Here is an 18,375-nt window from a genome sequence, read left to right on the forward strand (position 1 = left end):
CTAGAGCTGTGGGATTTGCTGTGATCTAAGGCTTCCTGCAAGTGGAAGGTGCCATCGACTGCAGACATGTGGCCTTGATAGCTCCCAGGCAGCAGCCTATGAAATTTATTAATAGAAAATTATTTAAATCTCTGAACATTCAGCTCATTTGTGACCACAGGAATTCGATCCAACATGTTTGTGCTAGCTACCAAGGGAGCTCACACAACTCATACAATCTGAGTCACGCCCAGGTGCCAGAGATAGTTGAGGAAGCCCAGCGCATAGGGTTGGTAGAGATATGTTGCCAGAAGTAGATATGGAGGAGCTAGACATCTCCTCAGATGAGGAGGACTTGGAAGGGGATGAATCTGAAGAGCGCCACGATTCAGACGAGGCACATGAGGATGCCATTGCATGGGCATGACGTATGGCAGACATGCCTGTTACAGCATCATAGTTACAAGTTGTCAGGGGGAACAAAGTGAAGAAAAGTTTTCACAATTGAAGTTCTCTTCAGGCTTCGATGCAGGGGAATAACAAAACCTTCACTGTCGGTGTCAATATATCACAAAAGGTCATCAATCTCACAATGACAACAGTGGCAGCATAAGTCATCTTCAAACCTGATGATGGCGACATCCTTGGAAGGCTCAGTAGCCTAGAGAACATTTGGCTGCTGTGGAATGTGATCAGCACTCCACTAGCATGCCTCCTTTAACAACTACACATAGTGTAGTCCTTTCAACCATGGTTTCAACATGTTAATGGGCATGGCATCCTTCAAGTGGCTGAAACGCTATTGCACACATTGGTGCACTCATGTCAGTATGACAGCAGCTTAGCAAGGCAGCTCTAACAGGAAAAACATTCAACGGTTCGGTCTTGAACATCTCAAGAGGGAGCAGCATCAGGACAGCACCATCTCTCCAAATGCCAGCTTTTATGCATGAATAATGCAGAGGCCTAAACTTGCTACTTCAGCCCTAAAATGTCATCTGATATCACGACGCAGTGACCTGTTACTCGACAGCATGCACCCAAAGTTGCGAGTTACATTGGCATTGTCGTCACACAGAGTGGCTCAGCAGGATCCTCGTTTGATTATTGACAAAAACTTACGACCCTGCAATCGTTGGAAGCCTGCCAAGTCTCCATCCTGCATTGCATTGGCATTTGGGAGAAATGTGGCCCAGTCAGTATTGACACAGCAGTGAAAGACAACTTCTTCCCTTCATAGATCCTGCTGGGTACTCAGAAAATGTGCTGAAGCATTGTTTTCATAGTATTACAGTCCTCGACATTGTCCATCTCACAAAGGCCAATCCCTTCCATCTACCTTAAGTCATTGAGTGCACAGTCATGCAATGAATTCCACATCGATTTGCATACTGTGCCTTTCCAGAAGGATTCCGTAATGCACTGCTAGGCAGCCGTTCAGGAGCAAAGTACGATCCTCACAGATAAGTAGGCGGCTTCATCAGGATGAGTACACACCACTGACATCACGCACTCATTCCCCTCGAGCAGACATTTCCAATGTCACTTACATCATTCAGCATTATGCATGAGGAGAGTGGGAACTATGAAAGGAATAACATTCAGTCTTAAATGCGGATACAAAAACACTCTGCAGGGAGGCTCGAAAGGCTATGGTGCTCAACGGTGAGTTATACTTTTCCCAAAAACTCAGTGATATAATAACCACCATTGCAAAGTACACTTGGGAGGAAAGACTCCAGCATTGGTCACAGCAAATACTTGTAGCATCCACAAACCACAGAGTTCAATGCAACAGCATCAGGGTAATCACTAACCTTGATGACCAATTCTCATGAGACCAAATTATGTCTGCCAGAGATGCAAGAGACACATGTATATTGTCTGGTCATCATTTTCACATATGAAGTGCCTTTGTTCATGTCGCAGATGTGGAAATAAAGGCAAATCACTGCGATGAGATTGAGTGTGACTTAATGGAACTTGACATCTCTGTGGATTCTAACCTTTAGACTACCTGATGCCCTTATGAGAGTGAATTTGGAGTGAGAAAAAGTTTCACTTACACTGATGGAGTGCATCAGGTCATTCATTCTTTTCCTGCACTGCAGGGTGGTCCTTTTCTGTTGGCCACGGGCACTGATCTCCCTGGCAACCTCCTCCTGGGCCAGTGTGGTCAAGTGGGGGACATCAGAATCCCATTCCTCGGAAAGAGGACCTCCCACCTTTCCTGGACGACCTGGAGGAGAATCCCCAGGGAGGCCTCACTGAACGGTGGAGGGGAGAGTTTTGTCCTCTTGGGCATCATGGTGAAGCAGGACTATACTACATACCTGGCCTGCAGTGAGTGAATGTCTGTGCGGGTGCAGTTTAAATATGGCGCCAGGACCTTCGAACCATGAGGTAACAGCAGGGCGGACGATACCCTGACCTCCCTGCCAGGCGATTTGACGAGCTCCTCGTTGATGCATAAATAATGAGCTGGAAGGCACAAAATTGGTCAGATAAATCTGACCCGCTGCCATGCAGAAACCACACTGACTTTCTGACGCACCATCCTACTTAGTCTCCAGAAAGGAAAATTCTGTCATAATTCCAAGTCAGGATGCTGTGTGGCTTGGAGGGGAACTTGCAGGTGCTGTTGTTCCCATGCACTTGATGTTCTTGTCCTTCTAGGTAATAAAGGTCGCAGGTTTAGAAAGTGCTTTCGAATGTGTATTGGTGAGTTGTAGCAATGCAACTTGTAGATGGTACATGCTGCCACTGTGTGTTGGTGTAGCGGGGTTGAATGTTGAAAGTGGTGAATGGGGTGCAAATCAGATGGGAGACTTTGTTCTGGATGGTGTTGAACTTCTTGAGTGTTGTTGGAACTGCAGTCATCCAGTCAAGTGGAAAATATTCCATCACACTCCTGACTTATGCTTTGTAAATGTTGGACAGGCTTTGGGGAGCCAGGAAGCAAATTACATACTGCAGAATTCCCAGCCTTTGACCTACTCCTGTAGCTGCAGCATTTATGTGGCCAGTCCTGTTCAGTTTCTGGTCAATGGTAACTCTTTCAAGTACAAACACGTTTCCAACTGTTTTTCAGATGAAGTTACATTGTTTCATAGTTTGCCACTGTGAGATTTGAACTCTTGATCTTGGGGTTACAAACCCAGTACCATAACCACTTGGCTATTCAGGCCAAGCCTGGTCAATGGTAACCCCCAGCATGTTGATAGTAATGATAATGACATTGAATGTTAAAGAGAGATGGTTAGATTCTCTCTTGGTGGAAAAGGTTTAAAAAAAAGTGGAAAGGGCTCCCCCATTTTTAAACCCTGTCTCTTACTTACTCTCCATCAGTCTGCTGGTCCACTCTAGCTAGAAGGCCTCTGATTGGCCTTGCAGCTTTGAGAGCACATCCACTGTCCTTAATGGGCAATTAAGGAGGGGTGCCCCCTTGAAAATTTTAATTAGAGATTGTTTCCCCCTCCCAACAAAGTTTGGGACTTAGAAATAGAGTTGATCTCATTCCCCAACCCTAGAGAGAAAATCCAGCCCATCTTTAGTATTAGCAGGAAGGACTTCTGGATAATCCTATGCTTATGTTGTACAGTCATTATTCCATATGGTAAAAATAAATTATCTTGGGAAAAGTTATTGGTCTAATTTCAAGCACAAGTTCACACTAAAAGGGGATTTCACTGATAATTAAAAGTGTCAAACAAAAACATGCAGCTCGTTTAGTTGAAATCTGTATTTTAAGCCTCATTTGAAAACATACCTGTCAGGTAATGATCCTTTGCTTCTCCTGCAACATGTCCAACCTTTCTGGCATTCGGAACCTGCATGTAAATCAGAAGAATGTCTTATATTACATGAGTACTGCTTCAGCAATCTATCAGAATTGTAAGTATTTCTCTGGACGACAGGAGGATTTACAATAGTCTGCATTCCTTCCTTTGTTTTCATTTTAATTTTTGCAAATTTTGCTGCATCCATCCCTCCCCTTCACGACTATTGCTTTATGCTGGTTTATGTTTCATTACTGCTGACACATTCCTTTATCTCACTGGGTTGTCATTCTTCATGTGTGATCCCAGACAATGACTACAGGCAAGCTATTTAACTGTGGCAGGAGAGCAGCCAAGCTCGATCATGTTCTCAACAAAAACAGAATGACTTGGAAAAACTCAGCAGGTCTGGCAACATCGGCGGAGAAGAAAAAAGTTGACGTTTCGAGTCCTCATGACCCTTCAACAGAACCGAGTAAAAGTAGGAGGAGGTGACATATAAGCTGGTTTAAGGTTGGGGGGGCGGGGGGAGAGAGAAGTGGTGGGGGGGTGGCGGTTGTAGGGACAAGCAAGCAGTGTTAGGAGCAGATAATCAAAAGATGTCACAGACAAAAGAACAAGGAGGTGTTGAAGGTGGTGATACTATCTAAATGAATGTGCAAATTAAGAACGGATGGCAGGACACACAAGATACAGCTCTAGTGGGGGTGGTGTGGAATAAGACTAACAGGGCATACAAGGTATAGATTTTAAAAATAATGGAAATAAGTGGGAGAAGAAAAATCTATATAAATTATTGTAAAAAACAAAAGATGGGGGAAGAAACAGAAAGGGGGTGGGGATGGAGGACGGAGTTCAAGATCTAAAGTTGTTGAATTCAATATCTTAGTCCGGAAGGCTGTAAAGTGCCTAGTCGGAAGATGAGATGCTGTTCATCCAGTTTGCGTTGAGCTTCACTGGAAAAATGCAGCAAGCCAAGGACAGACATGTGGGCAAGAGAGCAGGGTGGAGTGTTAAAATGGCAAGCGACAGGGAGGTTTGGTTCATTCTTGCGGACAGACGCAGGTGTTCTGCAAAGCGGTCGCCCAGTTTGCGTTTGGTCTCCCCAATGTAAAGGAGACTGCATTGGGAGCAACGAATGCAGTAGACTAAGTTGGGGGAAATGCAAGCCAAGGACAGACATGTGGGCAAGAGAGCAGGGTGGAGTGTTAAAATGGCAAGCGACAGGGAGGTTTGGGTCATTCTTGTGGACAGACCGCAGGTGTTCTGCAAAGCAGTCGCCCAGCTTGCGTTTGGTCTCTCCAATGTAGAGGAGACCGCATTGGGAGCAATGAATGCAGTAGACTAAGTTGGGATAATGCAAGTGAAATGCTGCTACACTTGAAAGCAGTGTTTGGGCCCTTGGACGGTGAGGAGAGAGGAAGTGAAGGGGCAGGTGTTACAACTTTTGCGTATGCATGTGGAGGTGCCGTAGGTGGGGGTTGAGGAGTAGGGAGTGATGGAGGAGTGGACCAGGGTGTCCCGGAGGGTAAGATCCCTACGGAATGCCGCCAGGGGGATGAAGGGAAGATGTGTTTGGTGGTTGTCATCATGCTGGAGTTGGCGGAAATGGCGGAGGATGATCCTTTGAATGCGGAGGCTGTTGGGGTGATAAGTGAGGACAACGGGGACCCTATAATGTTTCTGGGAGGGAGGAGAAGGCCTGAGGGCGGATGCGCGGGAGATGGGCCGGACACAGTTGAGGGCCCTGTCAACAACCGTGTGTGGAAAACCTCAGTTAAGGAAGAAGGAGGACATGTCAGAGGAACTTTTTTTGAAGGTAGCATCATCAGAACAGATGCGGCGGAGGCGATGGAACTGAGAGAATGGGATGAAGATCTTACAGGAAGCGGGGTGTGAGGAGCTGTAGTCGAGGTAGCTGTGGGAGTCGGTAGGCTTGTAATGGATATTGGTGGACAGTCTATCACCAGAAATTGAGACAGAGAGGTCAAGGAAGGGAAGGGAAGTGTCAGAGATGGACCATGTGAAAATGATGGAGGGGTGGAGATTGGAAGCAAAATTAATAAATTTTTCCAGGTCCCGACGAGAGCATGAAGCAGCACCGAAGTAATCATCGGTGTACCGCAGAAAGAGTTGTGGGAGACGGCTGGAGTAGGACTGGAACAAGGAATGTTCCACACACCTCATAAAGAGTCAGGCATAGCTGGGACCCATGCGGGTACCCATTGCCACACCTTTAATTTGGAGGAAGTGAGAGGAGTTAAAGGAGAAGTCGTTCAGTGTGAGAACAAGTTCAGCCAGACGGAGGAGAGTAATGGTGGGTGGGGATTGTTTGGGCCTCTGTTCGAGGAAGAAGCTAAGGGCCATCAGACCATCCTGGTGGAGGATGGAGGTGTAGAGGGATTGGACGACCATGGTGAAGAGGAGGCGGTTGGGGCCAGGGAACTGGGAATTGTTGATGTGATGTAAAGTGTCAGAGGAATCACGGATGTAGGTGGGAAGGGACTGGACAAGGGGAGAGAGAAGGGAGTCAAGATAACGGGAAATGAGTTCCGTGGGGCAGGAACAGGCTGACATGATTGGTCTGCCGGGACAGTCCTGTTTGTGGATTTGGGTAGGAGGTAGAAGCGGGCCGTCTGAGGTTGGGCGACTAACAGGTTGGAAGCTGTGGGAGGAAGATCTCCAGAGGAGATGAGGTCAGTGACAGTCCTGGAAACAATGGCTTGATGTTCAGTGGTGGGGTCATGGTCCAGGGAGAGGTAGGAGGAAGAGTCTGCAAGTTGACGCTCAGCCTCCACGAGGTAAAGGTCAGTGCGCCAGACAACAGCACCACCCTTGTCAGCGGGTTTGATGACAATGTCAGTGTTGGACCTGAGTGAACGGAGTGCAGTAAGTTCAGAGAGAGACAGATTAGAATGGGTGAGAGGAGCAGAGAAATTGAGATGACTATTGTCACGCCGACAGTTCTCAATGAAAAGATCAAAAGAAGGTAAGAATCCAGAGGGAAGGGTCCTGGTGGAGGGAGAATATTGGAGGTGGGTAAAAGGATCCTTTGAACGGGGAGAGGACTTCTGCCCAAAGATGTGAGCGCGGAGACGAAGACAGCAGAAGAAGAGTTCAGCATCATGCCGAGCCCAAAATTCATTGAGATGAGGACGTAAGGGTATGAAACTAAGTCCTTTGCTGAGCACTGAACGTTCAGCGTCAGAGAGGGGAAGGTCAGGGGGTATAGTGAATACACGGCCAGGGCTGGGATTGGTAGATGTCCTCACCTGACATTGCTGCATTTTACAGCAGCACTTACTGGACATTCAGTCAGGAACAGGACAACTGGCTGACATTTTCCCTCCTTTTCTCAGGAGCACTGCAATCAATTATAACTCATCTCCACGACGTTGGCTGAGATCAGCTATCTCAGCACCAAGTGGGAGCCGAACCTAGGACTTCCCTTCTCATCGCTCTCACCATCTGAGCCAACAGAGAAGGAAGATTAAAAACAAAAACAAAAATACCTGGAAAAACTCAGCAGGTCTGGCAGCATCTGCGGAGAGGAGCACAGTTAACGTTTCGAGTCCGAATGACCCTTCAACAGAACTAAGTAAAAATAGAAGAGAGGTGAAATATAAGCTGGTTTAAGGGGGGTGGATGGGACAAGTAGAGCTGGGTAAAGTGCCAGTGATAGGTGGAGATAACCAAAAGTTGTCACAGACAAAAGGACAAAGAGGTATTGAAGGTGGTGATATTATCTAAGGAATGTGCTAATTAAGGGTAGATAGCAGGACAAGCAAGTTACAGATAGCCCTAGCGGGGGTGGGGTGAGGCGAAGGAATCGAAAAAGGCTAAAAGGTAGAGATAAAACAATGGATGGAAATACTTTTAAAAATAATGGAAGTAGGTGGGAAAAGAAAAATCTATATAAATTATTGGGAAAAAAGGGGGGGGGATCGGAAAGGGGGTGGGGATGGAGGAGAGAGAGTTCATGATCTAAAATTGTTGAACTCAATATTCAGACCGGAAGACTGTAAGGTGCCTAGTCGGAAGATGAGGTGCTGTTCCTCCAGCTTCATTGGAACAATGCAGCAGGCCAAGGACGGACATGTGCGCATGAGAGCAGGGTGGAGTGTTGAAACTTAGTTTCATACCCTTATGCCCTCATCTCAATGAATTTCGGGCTTAGCACGAAGCTGAACTCTTCTTCTGCTGCCTTTGTCTCCGTGCTGACTTCTTTGGCCTGGAGTCCACTCCCCATTCAACGGATCCTTTTACCCGCCTCCAATATTCTCCCCCCATCTGGACCCCTCCCTCTGGATTCTTACCTTCTCTTGATTTTTTCACAGAGACCTGTCGGCGTGACATTAGTCGTCTCAATTTCTCTGCTCCTCTCACCCACTCTAACCTGTCTTCCTCTGAACTTGCTGCACTCCGTTCTCTCAGGTCCAACCCTGACATTGTCATCAAACCCGCTGACAAGGATGGTGCTGTTGTTGTCTGGCGCACTGACCTCTACCTCGCAGAGGCTGAGCGCCAACTCGCAGACTTTTCCTCCTACCTCTCCCTGGACCATGACCCCACCACTGAACATCAAGCCATTGTTTCCAGGACTGTTACTGACCTCATCTCCTCTGGAGATCTTCCTTCCACAGCTTCCAATCTCATAGTCTCCTAACCTCGGACGGCCCGCTTCTACCTCCTACCCAAAATCCACAAACAGGAATGTCCCGGCAGACCGATCATGTCAGCCTGTTCCTGCCCCACAGAACTCATTTCTTGCTATCTTGACTCCATTCTCTCTCCCCTTGTCCAGTCCCTTCCCACCTACATCCGTGATAACTCTGACACCCTACATCATATCAAAAATTTCCAGTTCCCTGGCCCAACTGCCTCCTTTTCACAATGGATGTCCAATCCCTCTACATCTCCATCCCCCACCGGGATGATCTGATGGTTTTCCACTTCTTCCTCGAACAGAGGCCCGAACAATCCCTATCCACCACTACCCTCCTCCGTCTGGCTGAACTTGTTCTCCCACTGAACAATTTCTCCTTAAACTCCTCTCACTTCCTCCAAATAAAAGGTGTGGCTATGGATACCTGTATTGGCCCCAGCTATGCCTGTCTCTTTATGGGGTATGTGGAACATTCCTTGTTCCAGTCCTGCTCCGGCCCCCTCCCACAACTCTTTCTCCGGTACATCGATGATTACTTCGGTGCTGCTTCATGCTCTCGTCAGGATCTGGAAAAATTTATTCATTTTGCTTCCAATTTCCACCCCTCCATCATTTACACATGGTCCATCTCTGACACTTCCCTTCCCTTCCTTGACCTCTCTGTCTTAATTTCTGGTGATGGACTGTCCACCAATATCCATTTCAAGCCTACCGACAAGCTACCTCGACTACAGCTCCTCACACCCCGCTTCCTGTAAGGACTCCATCCCATTCTCTCAGTTCCTTCGCCTCCGTTGCATCTGTTCTGATGATGCCACTTTCAAAAACAGTTCCTCTGACATGTCTTCCTTCTTCCTTAACCGAGGTTTTCCACCCACGGTGGTTGACAGGGCCCTCAACCGTGTCCGGCCCATCTCCCGTGCATCCGTCCTCACATCTTCCTCTCCCTCCCAGAAATATGATAGGGTCCCCCTTGTCCTCACTTATCACCCCACCAGCCTCCGCATTCAAAGGATCATCCTCCACCATTTCCGCCAACTCCAGCATGATACCACCACCAAACATATCTTCCCATCAACCCCCGGCGGCATTCCGCAGGGATTGTTCCCTCCGGGACACCCTGGTCCACTCCTCCATCACCCCCTACACCTCAACCCCCTCCCACGGCACCTTCCCATGCAATCACAGAAGGTGTAACACCTGCCCCTTCACTTCCCCTCCCCTCACTGTCCTAGGGCCCAAACACTCCCTTCAAGTGAAGCAGCATTTCACTTGCACTTCCCTCAATTTAGTCTACTGCATTCCTTGCTCTCAATACGGTTTCCTCTACATTGGAGAGACCAAACACAGACTGGGTGACCGCTTTGCACAATACCTTCGGTCTGTCCGCAAGCATTACTCAGACTTCCTTTCGCTTGCCATTTCAACACTCCAACCTGCTCTCATGCCCACATGTCCATCCTTGGCTTGCTGCATTGTTCCAGTGAAGCTCAACGCAAACTGGAGGAACAGCACTTCATCTTCCGACTAGGCACTTTACAGCCTTCTGGTCTAAATATTGAGTTCAACAATTTTAGATCATGAACTCTTTCCTCCTTCCCCACCCCCTTTCTGATTTCCCCCCCTTTTTTTTCCAATAATTTATATAGATTTTTCTTTTCCCACCTATTTCCATTATTTTTAAATGTATTTCCATCCATTGTTTTAGCCTTTTTTGATTCCTTCACCCCACCCCACCCTCACTAGGGCTATCTGTACCTTGCTTGTCCTCCTTTCTACCCTTAATTAGCACATTCCTTAGATAATATCACCACCTTCAACATCTCTTTGTCCTTTTGTCTGTGACATCTGTTGGTTATCTCCACCTATCACTGGCCCTTTATCCAGCTCTACTCGTACCACCCACTCCCCCTTAAACCAGTTTATATTTCATCTCTCTTTTATTTTTACTTAAAGGGTCATTCGGACTTGAAACGTTAACTGTGCTCCACTCCGCAGATGCTGCCAGACCTGCTGAGTTTTTCCAGGTATTTTTGTTTTTGTTTTGGATTTCCAACATTCACAGTTTTTTGCTTTTAACTTAGAGGAGGAAGATTGCTTTTGATTTTAATAAACGTTAACTGAGAAACTAATTCAAACCTACAGACTTGAAAATGTACCATTCACAGAATCACAGAATCTTAACGGCACAGAAGGAGGCCATTCAGCCCATCATGTCTGCACCGGCTTTCCAATTAGCATTATAACCTAGTGCCATTGTCCTGCCTTTTCCCTGTACTTCTGCACCTTGTTTCTATTCAAATAATCATCTAATGCCCTCTTGAATGCCTCAATTGAACATTGACCCGAACCATTTGTTGTGTGAAAAAGTTTTTTCTCATGTCACGTTTGCTTCTTTTGCAGATCACTTTAAATCTGTGCCCTCTCGTTCTTGATCTTTTTATGAGTGGGAATGGCTTCTCCCTATCTACTCTGTTCAGCCCCCTCATGATTTTGAAAACTTCTATCAAGTCTCCTCTCAGCCTTCTCCCCTTCAAGGAGAACAGTCCCAACTTCTCCAATCTATCCTCATAGCTGAAGTATCTCATCCCTGGGACCATTCTTGCAAATCTCTTCTGCACTCTCTTCAATGTGTTCACATCCTTCCTATAGTATGGTACCCAGAACTTACACAATATTCCAGCTGAGGTCTAACAAGGGTCTTATATAAATTCAGCAAAACCTCCCTGCTCTGGTACTCTAGGCTCTATTAATAAAGCCAATATGCTTTATTAACTGCTCTCTCCACCTGTCCTGCTACCTTTCTAACAGAATCAAGAACAAGAATCAGCATTCTGGAAAATATGCATTTTTGAAAGATAGAAAGTTTCAGCAATGTCCGATCCAGGAGAAACCCCTGGTATAATTGGGCTTAAAAAGGGTTTGTGCAAACTAACTGGATTTATTACCTGTGAGCCTGGAGTACATCCACATATAGTTACTGGGCTATTTAAAATAAAGAAACTGTGTGCCAGAGTAAGGGGAATTATGTTGAACAGTTCAATGTCACTTGTTCTTTTTGAAACCACATTGAATTGGAACTAATCTTGCTCTTCCCATTCTCTCCTCTTTCACTCATCATTCATTAAAACACACACGTAGTTTTGCCAATAACTGGGGTGTGTCAGCCCCTTTAATTTGGGTATACTGAGCTTCTTCATTAGATGTGTTTGTTAATGAAGGAAATAAAATAAATTAGAATCCCTGATTCCTATTCTTCCTGCAGCATGACCTTTGCCAGTCTGCCTTTCACATTTTGTTTTTCCCAACTGCCCTCATCTTCTGAAAGGGCTGATTATAGCTGCTGTTTGTTTCCTTTGCTCCCGGATATTATGTACTACCCTAGCCAAGGCATACCTCCATCACCCTCCACTCCTCAACCCCCACTTACGGCACCTCCACATGCATACGCAAAAGATGCAACACCTGCCCCTTCACTTCCTCTCTCCTCACTGTCCAAGGGCCCAAACACTCCTTTCAAGTGAAGCAGCATTTCACTTGCATTTCCCCCAACTTAGTCGACTGCATTCGTTGCTCCCAATGCGGTCTCCTCTACATTGGAGAGACCAAACGCAAACTGGGCGACTGCTTTGCAGACCACCTGCAGTCTGTCCACAAGAATGACCCAAAGCTCCCTGTCGCTTGCCATTTTAACACTCCACCCTGCTCTCTTGCCCACATGTCTGTCCTTGGCTTGCTGCATTGATCCAATGAAGCTCAACGCAAACTGGAGGAACAGCACCTCATCTTCCGACTAGGCACTTTACAGCCGTCCGGACTGAATATTGAATTCAACAACTTTAGATCTTGAACTCCCTCTTCCATCCCCACCCCCTTCTAGATCCGCAGTTTTTTGTTTTTATTGCACGCCGACTGAAAAATCCTGCCCCATGTGGCTAACTGTATGAAGTTTGTTTCTTCCTTGAAATTAGCTGATCAATTAAGGATTAAGCTGAAGTGCTGGTTTACAATTTCATAAAGAGCATCCCATTTGACCATATTAGGTTCTGGTTAGAAAATTGGCTAATGATATATTATGATATTGAGGATTGTGGTAGTGGACTCCAGTATTAGGCAATATACGGTACTCTCTAAGAGGAATGGTGTCTCCTGACCTGGTGATTGAAGGTCAGATAGCACAGGTTGGAGCCTGTCTTGATAGAATTCAGTTACTGCAGAGATATGTGTTTATGTTAGGAAAATGCGTTATCAATAAAGTTAGCTCAGCTACAATGTTGACGGCCTGTGTACATTGTTGAAACAAAAAACAAGACAGCAAGTGATAGAGAGTCAGGATAATGGGCAGATACTTTAATAGTAGAATGTGTCTTGCGCTGTCCCACAGGGATCTATGTTGGGTCCTCAAATACATACTGTATTTATTAATGACTTAGATGATGAAATAGAAAGCCACACACTCAGGTCTACCAATGACACAAAGATAGATGGCATTGTAAGCAGTGTAGATGGAAGCATGAAATTACAAAGGGCTATATAGATTCAGTGAATGGGCACAACTGTGATAAATGAATTTCAATATCTGGAAAAGGGAGGTCACCCACTTTGGAACTAGGAAGGTTAAAACAGGTTACTTTCTTAAATGGTGAAAAGTTAGGAACAGTGGAGGTCCAAAGAGACTTGGGAGTCCAAGTACATAGATCATTAAAGTAGCACGAACTGGTTCAGAAAATAATCAAAATGCTAATGGAATGCTGGCCTTTAGATCCAGAGCACTGAAATACAATGGGGGAAAAGTCATGTCTCAGCTATATAAAGCCCTCGCTAGTCCACACTTGGAGTTACTGTGAGCTGTTCTGGACACCACACCTTAGGAAGGATATACTGGCCTTGGAGGGAGTGCAGTTAGATTTATCAGATTGATACCTGGATTCCAAGAGTTAAATTGCAAGGAGATATTACATAAACTAGGGTTGTATTACCTGGAATTTAGTAGGTTAAGTGTTGATCTGATCGAAGTTTTCAAGATATTAAGGGGAATAAGTAGGGTTAATGGAGAGAAACTATTTCCGCTGGTTAGGGAGACTAAGACAGGGAGCACAGTGCAAAAATTAGAACCAGAGCTCTCAGGAATGAAATTAAACATTTCTACATACAATGGGTGGTAGAAATTTAGAACTTCTTCCACAAACAGCTATGACGCTAGATCAATGGTTAAATCAGCAATTGATAGATTTTGATAACCAAAAATATTAAGGTATATGGGCAAAGGCAGGTATGTAAAGTTAGGCCACAGATCAGCCCTGATCTCATTGAATGAGGGAACAGACTTGAGGGGCTAAATGGCCTACTTCTGTGCTTATGTCCCTATAGTTTCCTGTGCCACTTAGTAAGTTGATATATTGGAAGACCAATGACAGTGACACTGACTGATCAAACCTAGTGCTCTGCTGAGTTCCCATTTGATACCTCTGCGGTGCCAGGCAGCTCCAACATCAGAAGAGGAGGGGGAAAATCAAATGGAGGTTTTCCAAAGGATAATTCTTGTGCATCTGCAGGCAGCATCCATTGCTGAGGGCCGGGGGGGTGGGGGGGGTTCGGGATCTGATGGAAAAATGGTGAAGTACCACCAAAAATGAAAACAATGTTCACAAGGTGAATATACAGCAGGAAAGAATGGTCCTTAAATTGGGAATGACTCCTCTGCTCTCTACATTCATGATGTTCAAACTCCTATTATTTCATCCAAGTTAACTTGGCAATAATGTCAAAGGTATTGCTTACTGAAATTTGATAAAGGAGCTGTTTGGATTTGACATCTGATCAAGTTGAAAGTTTATGCTATTCAACACTTTTTAAGCCGTAAAAACAAGAAATGCTGAAAATGCTCAGCAGGCCAGGCAGCATTTGTGGAGAGAAGAAAGGGTTAATCCAATGCCTTTTTTGTCTCTTTCTAAAGATGCTGCTTCACCTGCTGAGTTTTTCCAGTAATTTCCATTTTTATTTAAGACTTTAATCAACTGAAGTATTTCACTCTGCTAAGTTAGATGTTGGAGCAGGGTTCTGTCAGACACTGAAGGGTTTATTTTGCAAATGCCTTTGGCCAAAGTATTTACAAACTTTTGTGTTCCACCCAGAATTTGGTATTTCTTTCCACTTAAGTCTAAGTAGAAATGTACCGAAACTCAAATTAGAGTGAGAACAATGTAAAATGTGCTTTAACTGTTGTGCCACTCGATCTCTGATCGAGAGATTGGATCAAACTGAGAAAAAAGCTTAACATTTTCAATTCACTAGAAGGCTTTATACAACCAATTAAAGTGGGAAAATTTGAAACAATAGATTTAGAAGACATTTTAATTCAATAATTTCCCAAAATTATTGCCCTTTTAAAAAATTGACCGTATTTACTGAACTATAGGCTGCACCTCTATAGCATAAAGTTTTAATATGGACTCTAATTGGACATTGTGAAGGTTATTATTAACTTTTCCTGAGAAAATGGCCTATATGTAGGAAAAACCTATATGCATTTTATAAATTCATTATTAAGATGTGAACATCATTGGCAAGGCCAGCATTTATTGCCCATCCCTAATTGCCCTTGAGAAGGTAGTGGTTAGCCATCTCTTGAACCGATGCTGTGGGTATATTAACATTCAGAGTGTTGTTAAGGAGAAAGTTCCACGATTTTGACTCAGTGGCAGTGAAGGAATGGCAATATAGTTCCAAGTCAGGATGGTATGTGACTTGGAGGAGAACTTACGGGTGCTGGTGGCCCCAAATCTGCAATCCTTGTTCTTCTAGGTGGCTGAGGTCACCAGCTGCCACCAGGTTGTAATGGTGCTGGTAATGAAGTCTTTGTAGTCTTCTGTATGTTAACGGTGAGTCTTTATTAACTACTTGCAATTATATACATATATACAGTAAAGGGTACAGGTAAGAAGCTACCTCCATGTCTAGATCTTAACATGTCTCTGCTCAACACCACACTGATCCTAGGTCTGAGTCATGTGCCTTCTTACATCACTGTGTAGGTAGTACTGTACTCAGTCCCACATTGTTCTATGTTCATTCATAAGTCAGTTCTGCCATATTGCCAAAGCTTCTCATGCAACAGAATCTACTCAGTTAACACTACTTATTTTGAAATGTCATGATAAATCTGTCTTCATCACTTGAGTAGTAATATGGTAAAGCAGATTGTCCACCTTTCTAAAACCTGCCAGTTATAGAACCTACCCAATTTTAATTCAATTGAAATGAACTCTGCAGATTATGGCCTAAGTGAAGATGAAAATATAATCCAAGCTGCTTTATACTGTACTCAGAGATGTCCTCAGTTTCTGTACAGTTGACAGCAACATCAAAGCAATCTTCCATCTCATTCCCACTCTGAACTCTCTATCCTCAACTTCAAACACTGTTTCAACGTTGCTCAATGAAAGTTTGAGGAACAACACTACAGATTTTCCTGCAAGCTTTAGGACCCTGCCAACAGGTTCAAATAAGGGTCAGAAGACTGTATGAGAAGAACATTCACTCATATGTAATTTTCCCTGAATTTGCCAATTAATGGCCAAAAGGCAGGCTCACTGACTTTGTGGGCTCTGTTACGATCCGGTTAGGGACCAGTAACTTTTTGTTTAAAGTAGACGAAGTTTGAAATCCAAGTTACCCACTAGGAGAATATAGCCATAAGATTCCATGGTTTTAACTTAACAAAATAAACTTTATTATACAAAGTCAGAAAATAAAACAATTTACATTATCCATGTTATACTCCAACATTTAGAACTAACATGAGGTAAATCTGAATTAACAGGCAAACTGTAGTCAAACACACGAGCAGCACATTAAATGGCAGCTGTATATCTCAGCACCACCCAGATGTCAGTGACCATTGAAAGTCACAAAATTTCTTTAAAACTCTGTCTCCCTCACAAAAGATTTCAACTCTTCACTTTCAAAGATCTAACCTCTGAATTCCCTCAAAAATCTCTCTGTCTTAGACTGCCCCAATGACTGATCACCTCCCAATGGTTCAACCTCTCCTCTTGAGACGGCGTTTCTCGGGATTCAAAAAGCTGCACTCCAATCTCTAATTATCGGCACAATTCTAACTCTTTCGCAAACTGCTAGCTTCACTAAGATGGCACTGCCCCAGAGTTTCTCTGAAGTTCAGTTTCCCAGCTGTACCAAGGTATAAATGGCTTCCAGGGCTTCTTCCGAGCCCTAATGATGTCCAGCATGGAACCAGTGACCTTCCACCACCTTCTCGGCTTCCCAGGGCTTCTCTGAGCCCTAACGGCCTGGAGCCTGCTACCAGCAACCCTGTGAGCTACAAACCACGTGAACTTCAAACTGCAACCCCAACTGCACTGAATTACTCCCAGGGCTTTACTGAGCCCTAACTTCCTGAGACTGCTAACAACACCTTTTCGGTATGGCCTCTTTCCTTGCTGCAGAACATTCAGATGAACCAGAGAACCTTCTTGGGCTCCACCCATCTCCATGACGACGTAGTCTTTCAGGATTCACTGAATGCTTTTAAACTAATTTAGACCTAACTCCCAAAATAAAACAACTCTGGAAAAAAAAACAGAATTACCGGGAAAAACTCAGCAGGTCTGGCAGCATTGGCGGAGAAGAAAAGAGTTGACATTTAAGGTGAGGGTGGGGGAGAGAGAGAGAAGTGGAGGGGTGGGGGGTGTTGTTGTAGGGACAAGCAAGCAGTGATAGGAGCAGATCATCAAAAGATGTCACAGACAAAGGAACAAAAGAACACAGAGGTGTTGAAGTTGGTGATATTATCTAAACGAACGTGCTAATTAAGAATGGATGGTAGGGCACTCAAGGTATAGCTCTAGTGGGGGTGGGGGGGGCATAAAAGTTTTAAAAATAATGGAAATAGGTTGGAAAAGAAAAATCTATATAAATTATTGGAAAAAAAACAAAAGGAAGGGGGAAGAAACAGGAAGGGGGTGGGGATGGAGGAGGGAGTTCAAGACCTAAAGTTGTTGAATTCAACATTCAGTCTGGAAGGCTGTAAAGTGCCTAGTCGGAAGATGAGGTGCTGTTCCTCCTGTTGGCATTGGGCTTCACTGGAACAATGCAGCAGGTCAAGGACAGACATGTGGGCAAGAGAGCAGGGTGAAGTGTTAAAATGGCAAGCGACAGGGAGGTTTGGGTCATTCTTGTGGACAGACCGTAGGTGTTCTGCAAAGGGATCGCCCAGTTTACGTTTGGTCTCTACAATGTAGAGGAGACCGCATTGGGAGCACTGAATACAGTAGACTAAGTTGGGGGAAATGCAAGTGAAATGCTGCTTCACTTGAAAGGAGTGTTTGGGCCCTTGGACAGTGAGGAGAGACGAAGTGAAGGGGCAGGTGTTACATCTTTTGCGTGGGCATGGGGTGGTGCCATAGGTGGGGGTTGAGGAGTAGGGGGTGATGGAGGAGTGGACCAGGGTGACCCGGAGGGAACGATCCCTATGGAATGCCGACGGGGGGGGGGGGGGTGAGGGATGATGTGTTTGGTGGTGGCATCATGCTGGAGTTGGCGGAAATGGCGGAGGATGATCCTTTGAATGCGGAGGCTGGTGGGGTGATAAGTGAGGACAAGGGGGACCCTATCATGTTTCTGGGAGGGAGGAGAAGGCGTGAGGGCGGATGCGTGGGAGATGGGCCGGACACGGTTGAGGGCCCTGTCAACGACCGTGGGTGGAAAACCTCGGTTAAGGAAGAAGGAAAACATGTCAGAGGAACTGTTTTTGAAGGTAGCATCATCGGAACAGATGCGACGGAGGCGAAGGAACTGAGAGAATGGGATGGAGTCCTTACAGGAAGCAGGATGTGAGGAGCTGTAGTCATTTCTCATTATCTTGACTCCCTTCTCTCTCCCCTTGTCCAGTCCCTTCCCACCTACATCCGTGATTCCTCTGACACCTTACAT

The 18,375-nt window shown here is 45.2% G+C and overlaps 1 protein-coding gene across 3 annotated transcripts in view; it reads right to left on the bottom strand.

Annotated features, from left to right (window-relative positions):
* Positions 1-18,375, bottom strand: part of st3gal2 (ST3 beta-galactoside alpha-2,3-sialyltransferase 2) — a 461,264-nt gene that overhangs the window by 310,712 nt on the left and 132,177 nt on the right. For all 3 annotated transcript variants that reach the window (XM_041191558.1, XM_041191556.1, XM_041191557.1), the window contains exon 2: positions 3,749-3,809. The gene's annotated coding sequence lies outside the window, so the exon portion shown is untranslated. The remainder of the gene's footprint in view (positions 1-3,748; positions 3,810-18,375) is intronic.

This window comes from Carcharodon carcharias, chromosome 7 (assembly GCF_017639515.1).
Source record: "Carcharodon carcharias isolate sCarCar2 chromosome 7, sCarCar2.pri, whole genome shotgun sequence".
Lineage (NCBI taxonomy): Eukaryota > Metazoa > Chordata > Chondrichthyes > Lamniformes > Lamnidae > Carcharodon > Carcharodon carcharias.